Source organism: Candoia aspera, chromosome 6, assembly GCF_035149785.1.
Source record: "Candoia aspera isolate rCanAsp1 chromosome 6, rCanAsp1.hap2, whole genome shotgun sequence".
In the NCBI taxonomy this organism is placed as follows: Eukaryota; Metazoa; Chordata; class Lepidosauria; order Squamata; family Boidae; genus Candoia; species Candoia aspera.
In genome coordinates, this window is record NC_086158.1 from 41,880,354 (window position 1) to 41,895,241 (window position 14,888).

At 40.1% G+C, this 14,888-nt stretch overlaps 1 protein-coding gene across 1 annotated transcript in view; it reads left to right on the forward strand.

The window, feature by feature from the left end:
• The first annotated feature begins 9,287 nt into the window (after window positions 1-9,287).
• The window catches only part of DGKG (diacylglycerol kinase gamma), a 171,693-nt gene continuing 166,092 nt past the window's right edge, over window positions 9,288-14,888 (forward strand). The window contains exon 1 of the mRNA XM_063306837.1: window positions 9,288-9,387. The gene's annotated coding sequence lies outside the window, so the exon portion shown is untranslated. The remainder of the gene's footprint in view (window positions 9,388-14,888) is intronic.

Genomic DNA, 14,888 nt, shown 5'->3' on the forward strand with positions numbered 1-14,888 from the left:
AGAAGTTTATTTGTGCTAAATAGTAAATAAGAGACAAACGTCCAAAGCAGAAGTATGCAACTCTGTCCATGCCAAAGGATAAACACAGCTTCTGAATGGCATGTTGTGGACTGGGTGCAGCAGAGACAAAACCTAATTTTGGTTTGATATCATTTATATTTACATTTCACTGAAATTATATATAATTGATTTAATTACTCCAGCCATGTATTAATACACCTCCTCTCCTGATTAGATTAAATACTGCAATGTGTTAAGTCTCCCTTAAGCCGCTAAAGATCCTCATGCAGCTCAAAGCCTCTAGTTGTGCAAGATGGTAGGGTGCAAACTCACAGCCAATGGAGGAACTGGAGCTTCCTTGTCAGTTTGCCTTTCAATAGATCTGTGTTTTGTGATTGGCTTTGTCTGGCAAGTCAGCTCCTTTGTAAGAGTGCCCACAACATGCTTTAAATATTCCAGAGGTATCAGTTGGTCCCAAAGCAGTTCTCCTGGGAGTGAATGATGGAGGTCCACTTAAATCTGGTTCTAGCCTGTCCTTAGCAGCAGTTCCCATAGAAAGCAGCAGCTTTAGTTAGGGGTGACTGTTATATAGTGTAGTGTTTCCCCATTTAGAAATAAACTTGGTGAATATGAATATTTAGTTGCTCCAGTCAACTTTGGAAAAGAGAGATGGTATTCTGGGATCCTGCTGGGATCCTGATCCTTACATTTGTAATCTCAGCAACACGAATGTAATGGATCTTCCTATGTCCATATCTGCATGTGTGTGTGACTGGAGTACTAGAGGATATCTTAAGAAGCACAAATATTAATAACCCATTCTTGATAATTCTGCTTGATGGCATGTTTAAAACTATCTCTGTTTTGTGCAAAATACACATGTTTCATCACAGTTCTCCATCATCAAATTTGTGTACCCATTCTATAGGCATGACAGCAGAGAAATGCACCTTTTGCTGTGCAACTTGATACGTTTGAACTGTGTTCCTTCACTGGAAGTAGGTTACCACTAGCACCAATGGGAACATTTTTCTATTAAGCAAATACCAGCTTTAAAGGATCAGAGTAAAAGAGAAAAGAGAGGAAGATGTTCAAATCCCACAAGCCAACTAGTAGATGGATTTAAAAAAACAACTGCATGTGATGCAGAGATGAATTTTATGTTATATCTAGTTTGACCCTCTATCATTGGCTAAGAACTTGATGAGAAAATGTATGTTTTTTGCATGTATGTGCATGTGTCTATACAGTTATAATCACCTTCCTGTTAAAGATGCAATCCAGCAGGTTAAAATATTAACGCATGTGGTTTCAGCTTGTCCTATTATTGCCATATTTTGGATTGAAATTTAGTGGACTGTCAACATGACATTAGAGTGACCGTTGCTTGTTATGGATGCATACTTTCTTAGCTATATCACCAACATTTGGAATTAATTAAGGAATCAAAAATACATTTTTGTGTGCTGAGAGGAACGTTGCCAAAAATTATTATAAAATATGGAAAAATAAATTTAGATTTGTTACAATGGTGACATTGTATGTGTACTGTTTGTTAACTTTTTCAATTACATTTTTTTCAACAAAGGTGCAAGGAAGAGGAGTTTTTACTAATCCAGTCCAATTAAATGCAGTTTTGTTTTGTTTTTTTACAATATACATTTCCAGGTTTTTTCTCTTTTTTAATATTTATCTCATTGTGATTATTAGGAAATATGACTAGAACATATTTGATCTGAACAAAACAATTCCAGAATGTGCATGTGTGCGCATCTTGTTTAATAACGCACATTTTAAAAAAGAAGTTTATGCACATACATGCATGTACCCACCTATGATAATTTATAACTTTTAGCTTTTACAGGAAGAACTAAAAACAATGTAACCACCTGAGTGGGGGAGAGATTATGAAGATATGGTCCAATTTATGTTTGTGAAGTTATTCAACAGACAATTTCCCACATGAGGTTCTGAACACTTATGAATGGTAAGAAACTTCTCAACCATGAGGAATGGTTTAGCCAGAAAACAAAAGGAGTCAATAGCTGATGTTGGAAGAAGTAGGAAGAAAAGTCACATCAAAAGCAGCAGCCATTCTACCTTTCCAGCAACTAAATTTCCTGACATTTTAAACTGGTATCTCTGTTGGTAAAAACTTAGTGATCAAATGTGCATTCCCAGAAACTACTGGGGATTTTGATGTAACATTTGATTAACCCAGTAACATTTTTACTGCCCAATAGCAAAAATCATTTGTATTAGGTGACATAGAAGTACAATTAAGTAATTACAACATATTCTGGAAATTGATTGGGAATGGTCACATATATGCTAATTTCAGTTACAAGTTGAAATAGAAATGAACTTTCATTGAGTGGTTTTCCCTGTAATAGTATCTACTTAATGGAAGAAACTTCTAAAACACAGGACAAGGATACGTAAGCATGGATAATAATTTGTTGTCTAAGAGCTCCATCCTTCCTTATTGTCTTGACATGAAGCGAGCTGCTGTCATGTCATAGAATATTCATAAATATTCTCATTTTTAGGGCAATGTCAATAATAGAATGTTGAAAAATTATCCCTTTGCTTCTGGAGAAATGGTAGATTGGAGTCTGGAGGTGTGATAATCCTATATATTCTTATAGGGTCATCAATATTATTGAAAGGATCTGGTATTTGCATTAAGACTTCCATATGCATTGCATATATCCTAAATTCTATTTCTAGATAAACTTAGAGAAGTGAAGCTCTTTTTAAAGATTGTTGCCACTTGCTGCAATGTATTATTCTTTTGGCATATAATTACAGAGTTTCTATGGGCCACTAACAAATACAGCTTATATCAGCACTGAACAAAACAACAGTTGTTCTCCACAAAGGGAGTATTTCAGGTTTTTTTCCTCATTTTTATCTTTCTGAAAACATCTGCTCAGGAGTCCAAAGAGGAGACCTCTCAGACATGCTTCTCTTCAAAGAACTCTGCATGTGCTCCAGCAGATAAAATATATGAAACACATTACATTTACTTTATTCATGTTTATTTGAAGTTCCCATGTCTGATTGTTGCCTGCCCTCATTTTCTCCTGTTCCCTCATTCCTATGCTTAAATTCTTTTCTCCCCAAGTAAATTCCTTTCTGAAAATTACTAAAAACATTATATTATGGGATGGCATATAAATATCTTAATAATATGCTGAAATGCTGATCAGTTTTTCTTTGCATCTCTGCTACTCAACATGCTCTGCTTTACTGATGGTGGTTTTGCATTATTGGTTGCTTTTCCTGTCCAGATCATCAGCTGCTTCTGCTGAATGTAACTTGTGGGGTCTGAACCAGAGATGGGCAACTTGCAGTTCAAGCATCACTTAGGAACTCCCAAAATTCTTTTCTTGAAGGCCCTGCATCTCAAAATAATAAAAAAAAATAGATGATACACTTTCCTACCAGTTAGAGGAAGGAGTGCACATGGACTATAGTGTAACTAGAAAGGATGAAACAAAGTTTAAAAAACAATGAAACTCCTCAAGAATGGTTGAACTTCAACTCAGCAACCTCAGCCAACATGGCTAATGATGAGGAATGATGGGAGCTGTAATTAAGCAATATTTGGAGGGCTACAAGTTTCTCACCACCCTGGCTAGGGCTCCTATGTAGGGCTCATATTTTAAAAACAAATGATGTGCTCCAAGATTGTGGAGGGGGAGGGACTAGGTCTGAACCAGGAAGATTGTCTTCCAAATATTTTGCAAGCTTTGATGCTCATAGTTTCTGCCAAATGGGAAGAAGAATGTTCTGCTAGGCCTGAATGAGTAGTAATAATGCTCTTTGCACATTTAATAGAGGATAATAATAATAATTATTGGAGTAACTGTAAGGAAAAACACTGCTCATTCCCACTAATTGTCTAGCAGTTCAGTCAGGAAGAAGCTTTCCCCATCTGTCTTGTTTATAAATGTGTTTGTTTTTCATTTCCTCTTTATTCATGAATGGTCAGCTATACTGTCCAATCTCCCTTGGTGGGGGAAGGAAAGAGATCAGGCAGGGCAGAGGCATTTGGGGCATGTCGTTCATCTAAGGAAGAACAGAAGCTGGCATAGGAAAGAGATCATCTGAAAAGTCAACCAAGCAGATTGGGTCCTAATGTAATAAACTGAGTAGATTTTGGAGATCCTAAAACAACAGACAAATCTCTGGATTCTCTGGCATTTTTTACATGTCTCACCAATCCTTTTTTATGTATACCCTGATTATATTTAAAACAAACAAACATGTTAAGGATGAAGAATATTCTCATGTTCTTTAACTACAGATCCCTGACACCACTTCTGAAACAATCTGTGCTCTTTCTGTGGTCCTTCTATATGTGTTGGGCTTCACCTCCCGGTACTCACAACTTTTGCCCATATTGGCTAAAAATTATGGCTGAAGTTCAAAGAACATTTGATTGGGAACACAGTTTTAGGGGATAATTGTGAATAGAACATGATTAGTGCTTGGATTCTTCAGCAAAGGATCGTTACCTTGTCGTGGTGCTGGAGCTTGAGCACCTCAATGATGCCATGAGCTAAACCGTGAAGGGCCACCCAAGACGGGAAGGTCATGACAGAGAGGTCAGACTAAATGCGATCCCTGGGGAAGGTAATGGCAACCCACCTCAGTATTCTTGCCGTGAAAACTAAATGGATCAGTACAACCAGAGATATGTCGGTATACCATTGGAAGATGAGACCCCCAGGTCGGAAGATGGTCAAAATGCTACTGGGGAGGAACAGAGGATGAGCTCAACTAGCCCCAGACGTGATGACGCAGCTAGCTCAAAGCCGAAAGGACGGCTAGCGGCCGACGGTGCTGGTGGTGAACGGCGAATCCGATGTTCTAAGGATCAACACACCATTGGAACCTGGAATGTAAGATCTATGAGCCAGGGCAAATTGGATGTGGTTATTGGTGAGATGTCAAGATTAAAGATAGACATTCTGGGCGTCAGTGAACTGAAATGGACTGGAATGGGCCACTTCACATCAAATGACCACCAGATCTACTACTGCGGACAAGAGGACCACAGAAGAAATGGAGTAGCCTTCATAATTAATAGTAAAGTGGCTAAAGCAGTGCTTGGATACAACCCAAAAAACGACAGAATGATCTCAATTCGAATTCAGGGCAAGCCATCTAACATCACAGTGATCCAAATATACGCCCCAACCACAAATGCTGAAGAAGCTGAAGTAGAGCAGTTCTATGAGGATCTGCAGCAACTACTGGACAACACGCCTAAAAGAGATGTTATTTTCATCACAGGAGACTGGAATGCTAAGGTGAGCAGTCAAATGACACCTCGAATTACAGGTAAGTATGGCCTGGGAGAACAAAACGAAGCAGGACACAGGCTGATAGAATTTTGCCAAGACAATTCACTCTGCATAACAAACACTCTCTTCCAACAACCTAAGAGACGGCTTTATACATGGACTTCACCAGATGGACAACACCGAAATCAGATTGATTACATCCTTTGCAGCCAAAGGTGGCGGACATCTGTACAGTCGGTAAAAACAAGGCCTGGAGCTGACTGTAGTTCAGATCACGAACTTCTTCTTGCACAATTTAGGATCAGACTAAAGAGATTAGGGAAGACCCACAGATCAGCTAGATATGAGCTCACTAATATTCCTAAGGAATATGCAGTGGAGGTGAGGAATCGATTTAAGGGACTGGACTTAGTAGATAGGGTCCCGGAAGAACTCTGGACAGAAGTTGGCAGCATTGTTCAGGAGGCGGCAACAAAATACATCCCAAAGAAAGAGAAAACCAAGAAGGCAAAATGGCTGTCTGCTGAGACACTAGAAGTAGCCCAAGAAAGAAGGAAAGCAAAAGGCAACAGTGATAGGGGGAGATATGCCCAATTAAATGCAAAATTCCAGAGGTTAGCCAGAAGAGATAAGGAATTATTTTTAAACAAGCAATGCATGGAAGTGGAAGAAGACAATAGAATAGGAAGGACAAGAGACCTCTTCCAGAAAATTAGAAACATTGGAGGTAAATTCCAGGCCAAAATGGGTATGATCAAAAACAAAGATGGCAAGGACCTAACAGAAGAAGAAGAGATCAAGAAAAGGTGGCAAGAATATACAGAAGACCTGTATAGGAAGGATAACAATATCGGGGATAGCTTTGACGGTGTGGTCGGTGAGCTAGAGCCAGACATCCTGAAGAGTGAGGTTGAGTGGGCCTTAAGAAGCATTGCTAATAACAAGGCAACAGGAGACGACGGCATCCCAGCTGAACTGTTCAAAATCTTGCAAGATGATGCTGTCAAGGTAATGCATGCTATATGCCAGCAAATTTGGAAAACACAAGAATGGCCATCAGACTGGAAAAAATCAACTTATATCCCCATACCAAAAAAGGGAAACACTAAAGAATGTTCAAACTATCGAACAGTGGCACTCATTTCACATGCCAGTAAGGTAATGCTCAAGATCCTGCAAGGTAGACTTCAGCAGTTCATGGAGCGAGAATTGCCAGATGTACAAGCTGGGTTTAGAAAAGGCAGAGGAACTAGAGACCAAATTGCCAATATCCGCTGGATAATGGAAAAAGCCAGGGAGTTTCAGAAAAACATCTATTTCTGTTTTATTGACTATTCTAAAGCCTTTGACTGTGTGGACCATAACAAATTGTGGCAAGTTCTTAGTGGTATGGGGATACCAAGTCATCTTGTATGCCTCCTGAAGAATCTGTATAATGACCAAGTAGCAACAGTAAGAACAGACCACGGAACAACGGACTGGTTTAAGATTGGGAAAGGAGTACGGCAGGGCTGTATACTCTCACCCTACCTATTCAACTTGTATGCAGAACACATCATGCGACAAGCTGGCCTTGAGGAATCCAAGGCTGGAGTTAAAATCTCTGGAAGAAACATTAACAATCTCAGATATGCAGATGATACCACTTTGATGGCTGAAAGTGAAGAGGAACTGAGGAGCCTTATGATGAAGGTGAAAGAAGAAAGTGCAAAAGCTGGTTTGCAGCTAAACCTCAAAAAAACCAAGATTATGGCAACCAGCTTGATTGATAACTGGCAAATAGAGGGAGAAAATGTAGAAGCAGTGAAAGACTTTGTATTCCTAGGTGCAAAGATTACTGCAGATGCTGACTGCAGTCAGGAAATCAGAAGACGCTTAATCCTTGGAAGAAGAGTAATGACAAATCTCGATAAAATAGTTAAGAGCAGAGACATCACACTGACAACAAAGGCCCGCATAGTTAAAGCAATGGTGTTCCCCGTAGTAACATATGGCTGCGAGAGCTGGACCATAAGGAAGGCTGAGCGAAGGAAGATCGATGCTTTTGAACTGTGGTGTTGGAGGAAAATTCTGAGAGTGCCTTGGACTGCAAGAAGATCAAACCAGTCCATCCTCCAGGAAATAAAGCCAGACTGCTCACTTGAGGGAATGATATTAAAGGCAAAACTGAAATACTTTGGCCACATAATGAGAAGACAGGACACCCTGGAGAAGATGCTGATGCTAGGGAGAGTGGAGGGCAAAAGGAAGAGGGGCCGACCAAGGGCAAGATGGATGGATGATATTCTAGAGGTGACGGACTCGTCCCTGGGGGAGCTGGGGGTGTTGACGACCGACAGGAAGCTCTGGCGTGGGCTGGTCCATGAAGTCACGAAGAGTCGGAAGCGACTAAACGAATAAACAACAAAGTGCTTGGATTGGAGACCACTAGGGAATTCCAAAGTGGAAAGTCAAAAACATCCTGAAAGAAGGCAATGGCAAACCAGTTCTGAAACATCAGTAAAATAACTAAATGGATGTGTCCTTGTGGTCAGTGGGATTTGAAATCAACCTTCAATTTTGAGAAATTCAGCAGAAAGAATGTAATAGGACATTTGGGTGAAGATGAGCCACTGACCCAAAAGCGCTCAAGATTTCATTCCAGTGGGGGAAATCAAGGGAGGAGCACAATTTCAGTTGTCATCGACAATTAACTAGTGTCAGGATGCATGCAGTTTGTGAAAAGTGGTCCTCAAGCACTGACTATTTGCATTCAGATTGACTTACATATAGGGAGAAAAGGAAATGGGGTGTGATAGGATGGGAGGGAGAAATTTTAGCATTCCCTTGAAAGCTGTGTGCTAAGCAGATAGTAAATAATTCAAACAGCCTGCAGTCCTATGTGTATTTGCAATCAGCCTCACTGAACTCAATCAGATTTGAGTTGACATACACCAGATTGCACTATAAAGTTGCATTCAGATTGAAAACAAGTTTTATTGAACTCTTGTAGAGAGTAAGGAATATGACCTTGATGGAGATATGTAATATCTGTTACCAAAGCAACAAGGGGTGAAACACATTTTAAGTCTACAGCTGACAGAAAATATGCGGAAAAAGCTCAAACTGACACCTCTGTAATTCACAGGAGTATAAGAAGGGGGAGGAGGTACAGCACAAATAGACTTGCCAGGTTCTGTTATTAGAGCCACTCTCAATAAAATGTTTTAGCCTTCCTGCAGAATTTATTTTCTTGTCTATCTGGTGGGGCTGACACCTTTGCAGCTGAGTCCACACAGCACGCTTAACCAGGTCAGCTAAAGATCTAGCAGGTGACACAGCGTGCCAAGTTGGGTTAAGCTTTTGGGGCTTGGTATCTTGGACAACCCAGACCTGTACGTTTATGGTTCAGCAGACTTGTGTATTCCTCCAAAAATGGGTTAATTCAGTTAACTAGTTTGTATGAACGCGACCAGTGTTTCAGCCTTGTGCGACCAGTGTTTCAGCTTTGTGCAACGTCAACCGGACGGTGGTCAGCTTCCAGACTGGAAAGTTTCACCCCAGCTTCCGTGCGGGTCTGGACCACAGCATAGCCCCTCCCCTTCCCCGCCCCGTTCCTGATCTGGTAAGGAATAAATCGCGCGGGCCACCGCTAGGGGGAGAGCGCGCCGAGCTGCAGCGAAGGGCTCTCGGCGCGCTTTTCCGCGGGCTGCAGTCGTCGCTGTCGCTCGCCTTATTTGCCTAGGAAGGGTATTCTCAGCCCCTCCAAGATGGCCGCGGAGTGGTTGTCAAGGCAACAGTGTGAAAGTCGTCAGTACCATGGAAACCTCTGCGTGGCCGAATAATATAAATATTTTTTCTCGAAGCAGGAGCCTGGGGATGAGTGGGCGATGTGCTATTTTCTGACGCTGCGGCGGCAGCGGGCGGGAGGGGGCTCCCCGGCGGTGGGGGAAGGGGGCCGATAAAATTAGCTCAGCATGGATGGGAGGAAGAGTCTCGGGAGCGGCGGGGCTTGCTTTTGGGATGGGAGACCGAGGAGCCGCGGGGTCTGCCTTTGCATCTTCGGGTCCCAAAGGCCACTAGCTGTGCACAGGTAAGAGGTGTTCGGGTGCTTCGGCTTGTCGTACCGCGGCTCCCGGCTCCCTCCCCATCCCCATCCGGGGCAAAAGCTGCCGCGTCCCCGTCCCCGAGAGCAGGCGCGTCGGCCGCAGCAGCAAGCGGGCCTGAGTTCAACTCCACGCAGCCCGCTCTGGCTGGGCCAGGTGGCGTGGCTACCTCTCTCAGGAGCTCCTCGGAGTCTGGTGCCGCAGTGCAAAGCGTGCTGAACGGGGAGGCAAGGCCAGGGGTGATGGGAGTTGAACAGTTTGGCGGGGACCGGTTGATGATTGCACGGGGTAATTTGTCAAGGACAGATGCCTGTCTTGCGTGTGTACAGTATTTGGGAGTACGGTGCTGTTTTATATGCAGGTAACCCATTTATGAAATCAATGCCGGGAAGAAGCCTTGGGCCAGGAGCTGTTTCCTGGAATATGTGCCCAAGCAGAAATATGGAGAAGCCTCATAGGTAGCAACCTATCTGCTAGCTGGAATGCTTATCTGTTTTGAGAGTTTTAGAACATTATGAAGGGTCCCACAATTTAACTCTGAGGTATTTGGAGACAATCATAGGTCAGCTCTACTTTCTGAGCAAATTTTGGTGAAGAATGAATCTTGTGGGCTTTTTCACACACAATTTTTTTTTTACTTTTTAAAAAAAATTGCAGTAACAACAGATACAGTTTTTCTTGTGAAAATTCCCTTGTACTTTGTTGATTAATTAATGAATATTTTGGGGAAACAGTTCCCATCTGTATAATGGGTACAGTAATGACCTAATAAAGACATGTGATAAAGACTTGAAATTATGAATTTTCACTCTGTCAATAAAACTTCAGGTAGCTGTAAAATAATATGTTGCTTATTGTGTTAACTGCATGTGTTTGGGTTTTGTTTTTTTTTGTTTTTTTGCATTATTTTGAGTGGTAACATATCAGACTGTACATCACTGGCTGAATATTTACATGCATAGTCATGTTCAAGAATTTAGACCAAGGCAATATTATATTTCTTTCAAGAGCAGTGACATGACTGTAAAACCACAATAACAGCAATCACAGTATCATTTTGTACATGTCTGCTCAGGATTAAGACCCCCTCCATGTAGATGTTTATAGATAGATCTTTGTCAAACAGCTTCGTATCCAGGCTTTACAATAAGAAAAAAATGATTTCCAACTCATCAGTTTTTACAATTGTCAATTACTCTCAGTTTTGCAGCACACTGAATAAATGTTTAAGCATACACATTGCAGAAGCCACTAGTACGATAAATGCCTATCTTCTTTTTGCCTCCTAATTTTGCCTGCTCTCACTAGTACTGGCTCTCCTGAAGTCTTTTTCCTAACCTATTTCGTGATCCTTTTTTGTTGATATCCACCTGCAAATTCCTTCCTTCCCATCCCACAACTCAATTTTTCAGAAGTGAGTCACACCAGCATCTATAAGCATCTTCAGGAGTCTAATATGATCATAGCTTTGTTTTGAATGATATATATGTGTAGGCAGGAGTGGTCCACCTGCACCCCTTAGCTTTACTTTCAAGGGCTTATTTTAAAAACCCTCTACAAGTAATTGGCTTGGACTTTTGCAAAGAGCAATGTGTTCCTATCCTGGCAGTTACACAGGCAGGGACACATGAAGAAGGAAAGAGAGAAGAAGAGATGGTCATTCATCCATTTTTGACTCCAGTACTCCCCACTACCAGAATGTGGTTTCCCAAAGATTATCTCTAGAAAGAATAAGGGCTGCCAATTACTGTGAAACAGTGCTGCATTGGTCCATCTAACTCAACCTTCCCCAACCTGGCATTCTTTAGCTGTGTTGGGACTACAACACCCAGAATTCCCAATGTTGGCTGGGAATTTTGAGAGTGGCAGTGCCAATATATCTGGCATCAGATAAGGAGGCTGATTTAACCAAATATTAGGTGACAGGCAACTGGGATCACACTTTACATGTTCTGTTTTGCGCTAGAAGCTACAGCCAATGTGGCAGTGATGCAAGAACAGGACCAAAGGGTACGGAACTGGAATTACTGGCTCTGACTGGCCCTGCCCCACCTGCCCCACCCATATTTTTTGAGATACCTATTCTTTTGCCCTTTCCCAAAGTGGAAAATTGAACTGAAACTATTTGGCAATTTGTCATCAAATTTCTGAAGCACAAGCTCAGAGAGTTTTTACAACAACAAAGACTTCCTCACACTCAGCTCCCAGGAAATAAATAAATGCATTTGCATTGTCTTCTTGGCAACAGTATAGAAGAGGTTTGCCACTGCCTTTTTTCAGGATGCTATTAAGTCTATAGCTCTGGGGTTTCCTGGTGCTCTCTCATCTGAGTGCTAAAAGGGTCCAGCCCCTGCTTAGGTTTTTTTCCCCCCAAGGTCAGCTTGGTTCCAGAGGGCAGGGGAGGGAATTGATGAATTGGGCTGGGAGGGTGCAGGTTGAATGCTCGTCCATGATTTCTTGCTGTGTAGCCTATCCATAGCAATTCTGGTCTATAAACTTGGTATTACTTTTCTCCAGCAGCTGAGCAACTCTTTTGTAGTTTTATAAATTTCCTGTTTAGAGGTAATGGCACAAATGAATTCACTTCTAACAGTTAAGTTACCCTCCACCCCCCATCCCCAATATATATTTACACTGATTACCCATGTAGGATGCTAATAGTAAAAAGTGAAATCATATGGGCTGGCCCTTAGAAATTGAGATATTCAGTAGTGGTACGGTCAACCGTTGGTATGATGAACTGTTCCCTATAGTGGAAAACCTAAAAATAAGGAAAACTCAGTGTGGGAAAATGTGAAAAGGTATGTAGATGTTATTTTTAAAGAACTCAGCACTTTTTTTGTTTTCTACTTGCAACTCTTAATGCTATTCCCAGTATGCTATAGCTGATAAGTAGATAATTTATTGAAATAATTATATTAAATATCAATAATTAATATTTTATTTTATTAAAATTTGATTTATTAAATTTATTAATAATCTAATAATTTATTAGATTAAATTATTAATAAATATTAATATATTGTTTGTTTATATTGAACTATATTGAAATCATATTAAAGAGATTTAATGATTTAATTAATTGAAATGTTGTTTCAGAAAGCATGATTAGCATACAATGGTGGTTCCTTTTTAAATTGTATGAATTTGGGGACAGGAAAGTTAACCAAAGATCCTTCTGTATAGCTAATTATGGTTCTTACCTGGGATTGACCTTTGGGCTGAAATTTTAAGTAATTCTACTTTAAAAATAAATGCCATTAAAATGTGTAGGAAACTCTTGAGAAAATATGTTAATCTTGGATTGTAAATCTGTAAATTTGTATCATAATATATGTAAGGTATTTTGTTTTATAGTTTAACGATTCTACCATACTGTTAAAAACATATTTCAATATTTATCCTGCATATGGATTTGCATGATTAAGTGATAGCTTAGACTGTTCACTGGTACTTTTGTATATGAAAAATATTCTTATTTTTCTCAAATTGTGAGGAGACATAGCCACACAATATCTCAACAATGTCATGTAAACTTATTTTACAGTGAATTGTGATAAATGGGGGAGAGTGGGTAGGCACAAGGCTTTTGTAGAAGAAAATCTATATATGGGATATTATTAACTTCTCCTTTAGGTAGAGTTTTCAAAATTTGAGCAAGTGATAGGCAAGAGAAAATCAGTGGGTGTATGTCACCAATTCATCCATTTCCCCTTAGGAAGCTCAAATACTCCCTTTCTTTCTATATTAATCATATCTGAGGGATATACTATAACTGAACTTCTATATAAATCTTACTGGGAACAGATTTGGGTTTCTTGCTCTCATAGAACCATGGCAACATGATTACTAACAGGAATGAAGTCTGGCTAACATTTATCCTGGAGGTGGAGGGATCTGACTCATTTTTTGCATATTTAAGAGGTGGCTAAGATTCTTGGCTTTTCATTTATTTTAATGGCAAAAGCACTCCATGTTGCTCAACTGTGGGGGCATTCCACAGGGGCTGCTCCGGGTTTCTAATACTTCCCAAAGTGACTCTATGGCCATTCCTCAGTATGGGAAAAGGAAAGGCAGCCCTTCAGAAGAGCTCCACATAGCTGTGAACACCTGGATAATTTCTGCTGTGAAAAAAAAAAAAATCTTGAGAACTCTAAACACCTTGTACGTTTACAGAAGTAAACCATCCCATATGCTCCTAAATGGAGCTAAAAATTTATTTCCAGTTACTGTATTAAAAATCTAGATATAAATCTGGAGCAGAGATCTGCCTAATAAGCAGAAAAAATGGATCACACATTCTTGGTACCATCTTCATAACAGTTTTTTAAATCAGAGGCACAAAAACAGATTTGAAGCAGCATGCAACCCTTGTGCCTCGGGTTGCCTAACCCTGTAATAAACTGAATATAATGAAAGAGCATGATTTGTGATCCAGCCATGGTATCAGTTGTTTGTAATAGAGGAAACCAGGCTTTCTGTGCTAACAGTGGAACTACAGCACAAGCCTTATGTTTCACAGCCTTTACTCCTGGGTCATGATTTTCCAATACTATAATTTGGTCAACTTTATCAGTGATACTGTGTGTCTTTTTATATCGGGGAAAATTGTTCATTTAAATTGTTTGGTATTCTTTTTATTGATTTAATTGTGCTATTAATATACTTCTTTTTCTAAAGTCATAATCTTTACATTCTGTCTGCCTCTTATTTTCAAGGCCCTCTTTTTTCTTCTGTGAAGCTATGACCTGTGTCAGTGCTCAAATTAAACATGTGCTTTAGATCACCTTCCACATTGGATTTTCCTCATTTCCCAAATCAGTTTTGAAAACAGTATATTTATTTATTTGTTTATTTATTTATATCATATTTTTATCACCGCCCATCTCCCCCACACGGGGGACCCTGGGGACACAATAAAAACATTCAACAATTCCCTTCTTGAATTCTTTGGTAATTTCATGTTCCATGTATTTGTTTCAAGTCCCAGTGTAAGCCATGCTCTAGAGTCTCTTTTATATTTATTTATTTTTCCTCTGTAGTTTAAACACTATTAATATATCTCACACATCCAGAAGAAATGTATCTCACAACCAACTTCCTGAGAATATAGGGGATACATGAAAAGTCACAAAGATCATATTTTTTGTAGTAAATTATCTAGTTGAAAAGTACTTTTCGAACTTTTGCATTTTCCTCAAATATTCTTCTAACGGTTCTATGGCTTTTAAGAGAGTCTCATAATTTTTGGCAACACAGATATTTTGCTAGTAAGGAAGTACTGTCTGAATAAACGCGTAGGCAAAAAGAGAAATGCAGGTTACGCCTGTAGAGACTTGGGTAGGCAGAAAGGAGTCAGTAAAATATATTATACAGTTGTTGTAAATGAAATGGGGTAAACTGTAGGGACAGGCTGAGTCCATTCCAGGTAGGTTGTCCAAGTGTACAAGTTGATGGTAAGCTCAGAATGGAAGTGTTCAGGTGGAAC